Source organism: Eretmochelys imbricata, chromosome 1, assembly GCF_965152235.1.
Source record: "Eretmochelys imbricata isolate rEreImb1 chromosome 1, rEreImb1.hap1, whole genome shotgun sequence".
Lineage (NCBI taxonomy): Eukaryota > Metazoa > Chordata > Testudines > Cheloniidae > Eretmochelys > Eretmochelys imbricata.
In genome coordinates this window covers 228239718-228250355 of record NC_135572.1, presented here as the reverse complement: position 1 = coordinate 228250355, position 10638 = coordinate 228239718, and the positions used below count along the sequence as shown (strand labels likewise).

The 10638-nt window shown below is 46.7% G+C and overlaps 1 non-coding gene across 1 annotated transcript; it reads right to left on the bottom strand.

The window, feature by feature from the left end:
* Positions 1 to 10309: 10309 nt before the first annotated feature.
* Positions 10310 to 10383, bottom strand: TRNAI-AAU (transfer RNA isoleucine (anticodon AAU)). The gene has a single exon. It is a non-coding gene; the product is annotated as a tRNA-Ile (tRNA).
* Positions 10384 to 10638: the final 255 nt, after the last annotated feature.

Here is a 10638-nt window from a genome sequence, read left to right as displayed (position 1 = left end):
AAGCTTTACCGCTTCTGCCCCATTCCCTCCAACCTGTTCCTGTCCCACTCCTGTTTCTTCATACCCATGACTCCTTGTCCCAATTCCATTCTCCTCACCTAGCCACTCCCAATCTCTACTTCTTAGGTTTCCAGGCAGTCCTAAATCTACCCCCTCAGGGCTTCCCATCGGAGTCCCAGTTTCTCTCCTCCAGTCCCAGTATCTTTGCACAGCCAGTCCCAGTTCTCACCTTGCACCCTAGCTCCTCAGCAGATCTACCTCCCTACCATTCCCATTCCCCTTCCCACTAATTCCAGTCCCAGTCTCCTTACCCAGCCAACCCCAGAGTCCTCATCTCCCCATCAGATTTCAGTCTGCCCTCCACCACAAACTCCCTCCCAGGCTCTCAATTCCAGCCCCTTTTTCAAAACAGCAATTAACTCCACCCCGACCTAAAATCTCATCCATTCCCACAGTTCACAAACTTTCATTTAAATTGCTTTTAGAGGTGTTTCTTTCCCACTCTTGAGCACTCAGGAGTCCTTGGGAATATGAAACCACAAACATGTTTTATTGGGGACAAACTAAAAGAAACATTTATTTACATAAAGTGAAATTAGGAAAAACTAAATAGTGTATTAGTATATGGCAGATTCCGCCCCCCATCCCAGTTATTAATTGCTTAGTTCATTAGGGCCCAAAACTCTTATTCACAAAACAATCCCTGCTTACCTAAACCTCGCTCACCCATTCAATCCTCAGCATGCCTAGTGAAGACCGTTCCACCAGGTCTTGTTTAGTTAGGCCCTCAACTGCCAGGCTAGCTCACCAAAGTAGCTTTAGCAACTCCATTACCCATAGAGCCAATCTCACGTTATTCTCTCGACTGGGTTCAGAATCTTCAGGCAGAAAATCCAAAGTATGATCCTTGAAACTGAAACCAGACTTACCAAAAGCATATGTTATATCTCTGACAAAGTCTATGATCCTCACACTGAATTTGGGCTAACTACCCACTTAGAATCCACTACCCACCCGCTCAGGGTGAGCCACTTTCCCCAGACTACACCTTTCAAAATTTCTACAACTTCTCTAAGTATATTTACATGCCTTAGTTAATATCATTTCCAAAAACAGAACACAAACAAATTCCAAACAATAGAACATAAAACCCTGTATAAAAGTGCACTGGGGTGAAATTATGATATGCAAATTAAGTCTGCCAGGGCTAGCTTTTCTCCTTACTCCTATTAGGAAAATAGAGAGTTTCTTTCCTCTTTAAGCTTTCTTTGGGACTTACTCTGGGGAAATGATGGGTCTATATTTGCTGCAGATATAAGGAAACAGACAATGTACCATTGCCTTGCTTGGTGTCAGAAAAATCAAATCTGTTAGTGGTTTTATTCGGGACCAGTTAAGTCCAGTGCCTAAGGTGTGATGATTTCATACTTTCCAGGAGCTTCTGCATGCTCATTAATTAGGTGTGTATGGTTAGTTGGGACAGAGTTAAGTATGCCTTGGCTTCTCTGAGCAGGATGTTAAGAAAGGGGTAATAGGTGTGATCCAAAGATTTAAGCTTAATTTATTTCCAGTGAGCATCAGGGGGTTGTGGATTTTTATGGGCTTACTCCACTCCAAGTATACAAAGCGCTGTGTTTCATCTCTAATTTCCCTCCAAGAAATGACTGCAAGAGACAAAGTTTGTATTTGTGGGCAACTCTACACAAAAATGGTGGTACTTCTTTCATTCAGCCTAAGAATGTTCTCTGCACATCCTGCACACACTTCCCTTCCAAGAATTTCTTCTTCTTTACCTCCCCTTTCTTCTGCCTCTTTTTAGTAGATTTGTGAAGTGTTAATCATCTAGGAGGACATTTGTGTATTTGGCAGCCATGGTACAACTGCACGCATCTCAAGTGAAATGTCACACACAGAGACACATATCTATATTTATATTGAGAGAGACTCCCTACCCAAAATACCATTTGGCCTAATGGAAAGTGCACCAGGCTGGAAGATTACACATTTTGGTGCAATGTCTTCAATTAACTGGAATTAATGTCTCTGCAGTTCACAACCCGTATTATGGATCAAAGAAGAGCTCTGTGCTGTGGAAGGTTCTGAGTTCAAACCCTGCTAACAAGCCATGTTGGAAAAATAGTATGCAATTATATAATTAAACACTGTGAGGCAGATTCTTAGCCACTTACAATTAGACCAGCTGAGCAGCGGGCTTTATATCATAATGCATAAGCACAAGAGGGACAGCAGAATTAAAGTACTCTTAATTACGGCATTTCCTAACTTTCGAGTACTTGACTTTGCAACTTTAATGTTCTAATATAGTTTTCATATATTACAAAAATAGAGTAGAACTTCAGAGTTACGAACACCTTGGGAATGGAGGTTGTTCATAACTCTTAAATGTTAGTAACTCTGAACAAAACTCTGGTTATTCTTTCAAAAGTTCACAACTGAACATGGACTTAATACACCTTTGAAACTTTACTATGCAGAAGAAAAATGCTGCTTTAAACCATTTTAATTTAAACGAAACAAGCACAAAAACAGTTTCCTTACCTTGTCAAATCTTTTTTTTAAACTTTCCTTTTTTTTTTTTTAGTAGCTTATGTTTAACACAGTACTGTATTTGTTTTTTTGTTTTTTTTTTTTTTGTCTCAGCTACTTGCCTGATTGCATTCTTCTAGTTCCAAATGAGATGTGTGGTTGACAGGTCAGTTCCTCACTCTGGTGTTCCTAACTCTGAGGTTTTACTTAAAACTTGAAACAGGTTCCTAACTCTGAGGTTTTACTTAAAACTTGAAATAGCAATAAACTTCAATCTCTCTCTCTCTCTCTCTCTCTCTCTCTCTCTTCCCAGCCTGCAGAGGACATAGTTTGATTAGTCTGTAAGATTAATAATGGTTCACTGGTTGGCTGTGTGTGAGAAGGAGCTATTGAGAAAAACGTAATTAAAGAAATGAGATTTGCATTTAGGTCTCCATGTGTTGAGACCTGACGTCATTCTTCTCTCTTGCAGTAGTGAGTACCATAGTCTAGTTTCAGCTCTGTGAAAGTTCTGTCTCCTGCACCCACCATCTTCCCCCTGCTGGTAGATAGTTTCATTGTTCCAGTAGGTTGTAGCCTCTGTGTGTGGTCATGGTTGTGGAGGGAGATGTGATCTCTCAGCTAACTAGGGCTAATCCTATGGAGGGCTTTGGACTCCGTATTCAATCAGAAGCCTGTGCAGAAAGAGGAGCATCACAGTGATGTGTTCACAGTATCCTGTGTTGCTTAGCAGGTGGCTTACTGCCTACGATGAACTTTTACATTCCTTAGTATTTCTAGACACCACGCCACCTTTAATCCTGTTCCTCTTTTGTCATTTGGTTCTGTCTCCCCATATTTGTGCCTGCATCAATGCCTATCACTTCCTTCCCTTTACCATTTTTCACTATTTAAAATCTCACAATTTTACTCTTAAAAACTTCCCCTTGCCCAATCCCAACCTGTACTTGCTCCTTGGGCACTCTGGGCCTTCTCAGCATAGCTCCATTGAAGTCCATGTCTTTTATCTCCCACTTTTGCACTAGCACAACTTTTACACGGATGATCCTCAAATGTACAGGCACCTTTTGACACACTCTGCCTGCCTTGACCAAGATATGTGGTCAGCTAAATGTCTCCAAGAAAAAAATATTTTCTAGAGCAAGTGAATAGGGCACGAGGATGCTCCTATGCAGCTTCCCTCGTTAACTCAGAGCTCACACTTGTCTCTACCATCCATAATCCTAACGTCATCTTTCCCTCTGAATTCCCCTTTCTCATCACATTATGGCTACAAACCATCTCCTCAGCAATCTCCATGCACCCTTCTGCCTGCTATCCTCCTCTGCTGAAATTCCCATGATGTACACCTTCAGAGGGGTAGAAGTTAACGCACCGCCCTGTACACTGGGGAATTTTGGGAGGCAAAGTGCTTCTGGTGTTCCCCTTGGGGTGGGGCAGCTCCACAAAACCCCCAATACATGACTATGCTGAAATGGCATGACCTAGCCTTGTACAATGAGGCTAGCATGCCCAAGAAGTCTGTCTCATTATGGCTAGTTTACTAAAAAAATTGGTTCTATGTCTATCAAAGCAGCCATATTACAAAAAGATTAGCATTTATATCAGCATAAGATTATAAGAAGGCCATACTGGGTCAGACCAATGGTCCATCTAGCCCAGTATCCTGTCCTCTGACAGTGGCCAATGCCAGGTGCTTCAGAGGGAATGAACGGAACAGATAATCATCAAGTGATCCATACTCTGTCACCCATTCCCAGCTTCTGGCAATCAGAGGCTAGGGACACCCAGAACATGGTTTTGCATCTCTGCTAATAGCCATTGATGGACCTATCTTCCATAAACTTATCTAGTTCTTTTTTGAACCCCGTCATAGCCTTGGCCTTCACAACATCCTCTGGCAAAGAGTTCCACAGGTTCACACTGTGTGAAGAAATACTTCCTTTTGCTCTTTTTAAACCAGCAAAATAAAACCAGACACACGTAAGGAGAATTTGGTCCCCTCCTCAATTCAGAGCTCAACTCTGTTATTTGTCAAACTAGGCTCCCGTCCTATTACATTGCCTCACTTTTTTGCTCAGGCAATTGAGGAGCAACCCAAAACATCATCTTGATCTTATCCAGGAAAGATCTAGGTTGGGTTGGGGTATAGCATATGGAATCATAAAGTTTAAGGCTAGAAGGGCCCAGCAGATCATCTAGTCTTACCTGCTGTGTATCACAGGCCACCACCACCACCCAGCACACACACATTTAACCCAACAACTCATATGTGTTACATTATGTATACACACAAGAGGATAGAGCTGTATTTGATGTACAACCCTTTGATTTTTCTGACCTTTGTGTGATTAAAATTTTAGCTTTAAATCTTGTGAGCCTTAAAATTCCAGGGCCTGATTCACTACTGTTTTTCCCTGCTATCAAGCCGGTGTAACTCCATTGATTTCAGAAGACTTACAGCAGTGTAAAACTGGACTAACATAGTGATGGATGAGGCTCTCACTCTTTAGTATGCCATTAATTGAGGAATTGGTATGGGGCACACATCCTCAACAGCATCTGAATCAGGCTGACATGTATTATTATTTTTATGCATTTCTGCAAAATAATCAGGAAAGTAAAATTGACCCAGGACACCCTTCATCAGCATCAATCAGAGCAGCTTTGTAAATTTCTGAGGCAGTGCTGTGAGCATATGTAGCTGAAAGGGTTGTTGATACAGTAGTAGCTGGACAGAACTGATGACAATCTCCAAGCATGATCATGTTTGTATGTTTTTCCAGTTTATTCGTAACAACCCTTGATAACAAGGACAATGATAACTGACTTTTTCACATTGGTGTGGGGATTATTTTTTAACACACAAATCTGATTGAGTTTATTGTAAAATGAACATTAACCCTTTGATGGTGGCCAAGTTGCATATACATGGATGCAACATGGAGATTTCTGTTGATTCTATGGCAGATGTAGACTTTAGGATTATACACAGGACATTTTTTTTTAAAGGGTTCAGTCCAGAACAGGACAAATGTATATATTTGAATTTGGCAAGAGAAAGCTTCAGCATTCCTGGCATGACAAGCGCAGAGCTTAGAGTCCTCACTGGAACACCACAGGGGATGACATCCTTGGCAGAAAGAGCATACACATTGAATTTCTGGCGAGGGACACCCAAAAGGGTTGGGGTGCAGACTCTGGGAGGGTGTGGAGGTGGTGGTGCTTACCTGTGGATCCTAGGCAGGGATCTGTGTGCTGCTACCTCCAGGCACTGCCCCCGCAGCTTCCTATTGGCTACAGGGATGCCTGAGGCGGGAGCAGTGCGCGTAGACACAGACCCATCCCACCCAAGGGCTGCAGGGAGGGGCCAGCAGGTCTTGGCAGGACAAAGGGCCTAGGGTTCATTCCTGGCTTGACAAGCATATGGGGATTACATTCCCCACGGGGAATAGGACATCCCTATTTAATTGTTAGCAACACAGACATAGGGAAGAATTGCCAATAGGGCAAACCTCTGACTTATTCTGGCAAGAGAAATATACAGTAGAGTAGGGGTTGTATTTCATGCTAAATAAACTCATAAATGCTGGCAGGATACATGTGTATCTGATTCCCAAGAGGGTGTGCACCACTCCAGTCCCTGGTAGCATGCATTGCTCTCAGAGTCCTCAGGGAAAGGTTAAACAAACCCATCTGATTCCTGGCAAATTATGATTTTTCTGCAGGCCGAATTAACATGTGCTTGGATTTCTGGTGCTTTTGACCTGCCCTGCATAATTTCCATCACAACACATGTAGAACTTCTTCTAAGCAAGTATGACTCCTGTCAAACCAAAGCAGTGGATTAAGCTGCTGGCAAGATAAAAATGTATAATAGTAATGTATCAGATGGGCAAGACGGTCAAATTAACTGTTTGTGAATAAAGACTTTGTTCTCCTTGCAAAGTGTTCACAGATTGAGCTATGCAAATATAGCTTGAAATATCTGCGATATCATTTGTATGAACAATTTTCCAGCTTACTGATTGGTCACATCTTTCAAGGTTAGAGAATGGCTGTGCCACACCCACTGTACTTGGAGCACCACCAAGCAGTGCTACCCCAGGAACAGCACAGGGAAGGAACTGGTCCCCCTTGCTCTCAGAGTGAGGAACAATTTGTGATGCCATAGGCCAGCAGCAAGTTACAACAGCCACCACGCTAGCTCAGGCTACACAGGTTGGTGCACTGAGAGGCAGAACCAAAGCTCCACTTGCTCCCTGAATCACTGGTGGAAGTCAGAGACTCAACCAAGGAGAGGAAGGCATCGTGAGGGACAGGATGAATCAAAGAAGTAGAACTCTACATATGAAGATCTTTTCCTTGGTTTCCATCAGAATTGTCATTTGGGCCTTAGCACACATAGCAAATGCAACACTGTACCTCGCACTCTCTGTTTCACCACGGGAGCTGTGCCTTCTGTCTATAGAAGTGGCTGTCACCTTCCAATTGAATGTCAGGGAATTGAGCACACTTATTAGTAGAGCCTTACCAAATTCGTGGCCATAAAAAACATGTCACAGACTGTTTACAGAAATCTGTATAATACAGAAATCTTTATAATTTATACAGAAATCTGTATAATACAGGATAAAAGTAAACAAAAGACCAGATTTCACAGGGGAGACCAGAGTTTTTCCAACTGGGGCTCCTGACCCAAAAGGGAGTTGCAGGAGGGGGTAGCTAGGTTATTTTAGGGGAGTCGCTCTCTGTGTTCCCTTTAAGCTGCGTGCTGGAGCGGCATCCAGGAGTGACTGAAGTGCCACACAGTTGATTAGCAGAGCCTCTCACATCCTACAGATGGTGTGTATTCAGGTGCCCCTCCCCCGCTGCTTTGCAGACACTTCCTGTCCTTTGCCTTGGAGCCCCTGCTGCTCCTGGGACCCTCCTGCTGGCTGTGCGGGGGAGGGGGGGGAAGGGATACTGATGTCAGGGTATCCCCCTACCCTTGTACCCCAGCAGGGGAGAGGGGATAGCCCCGAGGGTCTGAAGTCTGAACACTGTTCCAGGAGGAGTGAGTGCCTTTAACTTAAAGAGACAACACATGGTCTTTCAGAGACTTCTCCAGCACACACAGTCTCTTGTCTGTCTGTCTCCTCTCTCTCTCTCTCTCTCTCTCTCTCACACACACACACACACAGAGTCTGTGTCTCTACACAAACACACTCTCTCTACACACACACAGAGTCTGTACACACACAGTCTGTGTCTCTGTGTCCAGGGGTGGCAGGTTTGTAAACATTTTGGTGGTGTCCAGAACGCCCAGAGCCTGTCCCCCGCCCTCAACTCCGCACCCCAAACTCCCCCCGCCCACACCTGCCTAAGGCTCTGGGAGGGAGTTTGGGTGGGGGAGCGGGTCTGGGTTGCAGGCTCTGGGATAGAGTTTGGGTGCTGGGTGCAGGCTCTGGGCTGGGGCAGGGGGTGGGGTATAGGAGGAGATGAGGGGTGCAGTTTCTAGGAGGGAGTTTAGGTGCAGGCTCTGGGAGGGAGTTTGGGGGAGGGAGCGGGGGTGTGGGAAAGGGGTTGGGGTGCAGGCTTTGGGAGGGTGTGGAGGTGGTAGCGCTTACCTGGGGATCCTAGGCAGGGTGGGCCGGTTGTCCTCTGTGTGCTGCTACCCGCAGGCACTGCCCCCGCAGCTTCCTATTGGCTACAGGGGTGCTTGAGGCGGGAGCAGTGCGCGTAGACACAGACCCACCCCACCCAAGGGCCGCAGGGAGGGGCCAGAAGCCACGTGGAGCGAGCAGGCAGGGAGCCGCTCAACTCCGCTGCACTGCCGATGTTGGGTGGGGGCCCTGGGCCGTTTTAAATCGCCCAGAGGACGCGTGGGGGGGGAGCACCCAAAGGCGGAAGGCGGGTCCAAGGGAGAGACCCGGAATCAAATATTGCTGGAGCCGAGCTCCGGGCCAGGATATTCCTGGAGCCCAGGCACCACGGGCCATAGAAGTCGCCGCCCATGTCTGTGTCTACACACACACACATAGAGTATTGAAAACTCACCTTCCAAAACCTACTTGTGTTATTTTTGTTTGTTTATACTTCCTAGTACTTACTGCAATGCACATATATAATCTGTAATTTTATTCTTTCAAAGAGTGTTCTCTTAGTTTTTTTACTGGTCTATGCATTTTATAATTTTTAAATCTCTCTTATACTTAAATTGAACTATTTGAAGAGTGAGTTCTAATATGCCGAACCCGTCCTGGCTGGAGTAATTATCCATATGGTAACTATTTAAAAATCTATATTATATCTAGGTTTTCTGTTTCTACTAGTGGCACACATTACCTCGGTGTTCCCAGTTGACTAAGGGCTCCTGAAGAGAATGGTGGGTGGGTGGGCCAGCCAGCCAACTTTTGGCCTTGCTGTCCGTACCAGTCAGGCCGAGAATCAAAAGCCATCCTCCCCAGGCCCACAGCCACCCAGGGGCTCCTTTGCACCATCTTGCCTCCGTTCGTGCCACGCTCTGACCAGCTGAACTAGGCAACCCACAGGGAGCTTCTCAAGGTGTTCCCCTGGCGTGGGCTCGGGTGAGAAAAAAACCTGGAAGTTCATCAGCTGTGGCAAGAAGTGTGAAGAGTAGCAGTAGTGATGGGGCTGTAGCTTTCCACGTCATCTCAATTTGGGCAGCTTTCCATTTCCCCTTTCTGTGTAATGTCCCTCCCACTGGTTTCCTTTGCGGAGCTGTACAATTCGGACAGGGTGGCCACTTAGAAATCTTTTCCTTTCTTTTCTTTTGAGATTGGGAGCATTTGGACAGTTTGGGTGTTTCAGGGTACGTTTTTTCCCATTTGGAGCCATTTGAAAGGTTAGCAGAAAGAGGAGAGTTTTTCACAAGAAAGTAGGCTTTCTGTAGACGTCGGGCCCTTGGAAGTAACCTTTAGCTATGTCAATGAGTACGAGTGGGGTTTCTACAGAGCCTCAATAGCATACGCGTTTGGCTTCGGCTAGGTAGAGTCCCGTGCCTGCGTCTTCCCTCTTGGCATGCCCGTTTGGCTTCGGCTAGGTAGAGTCCCGTGCCTGCGAATTCCCTGTGTCCCAGGGATGGCTACTGTGAAGCCAGCAGACTTTGGGAGAAAAGGGGTAGAAGAGAAAGCAACTCGAGCTGACTTAAAGTGGCGGTGCCCCTGGGCAGAGTGTTCCTTCTGCTCCTTCCTGTCTGAGCTGTGGGCTCTGGGGCTGCCTGTGGGAGGATGGGGTCCAGGGAACTCCCAAGCTCACCCTGCGCAGGCAGACTCTGAAGCCTCTCCTCTAGCTTGGGGTGCCGAGTATTAAGCCTTCCTCTGGGGCTTGGGCTGGAGAGCATGATCCGCTCTCGGGTACATTTGGGTGGAGATGGCGGCCGGCAAGAATTCGGGCCATCAGGTCAAGCCGCTGGGGACAATGGGGGTGAGCCAGCAGCTCTGCGCTTTTGCTTCCTGGGCCGCCAGCTCAAGCCTCATTGCCTATGAGCTGGGAAGGCAGCTGGCCAGGTTCACCCTTCCCCTCCGCTCCCCGGGCCCAAGTCCCTGTCCTTTTGAGCCAGCAGGCCGAGCAAGGAGCCCAGAGAGGGGAGGGAAGCAGATGGCTGGAGCCTCGCCCTGCCAGCGCAGGCCAGACCCTTCCCCCAGCAGGGCTCTTGCCTGCTCTCTGCAAGCCACTCAGCCCATCTCCTTTTGGCCTTTCCGACCCCTAGGAGTCAGCCAAAAGAGCACAAGCCATGCTCTGCATCCAGCACACAGAGTGGCCAGCATGGGGCTTGAACCCATGACCTTGGCGTTATTAGCACCACGCTCTAACCAGCTGAGCTAGCCGGCCCACAGGAAGCACTGGCTTGCCTGACCCATTTGGAAGGAGTCACCGGCCAGCGCCAGGACAGCGTGGCATCCGGTATGACATGGTTGGATCAAGAGCTTCACAGGCCAAACGGGGGAATTAGTTCAAGTGGTAGAGCCCTCGCTTTGCATGCGAGAGGCAGCGGGATCGAGGCCTCCCAAAAAGCCAGCCCTTGCTCAGCAGAAAGCTCTTCGTCTCCGGCCCTTCTCTCCCTTGTGCTGTCTTGGAGGTTGGAGA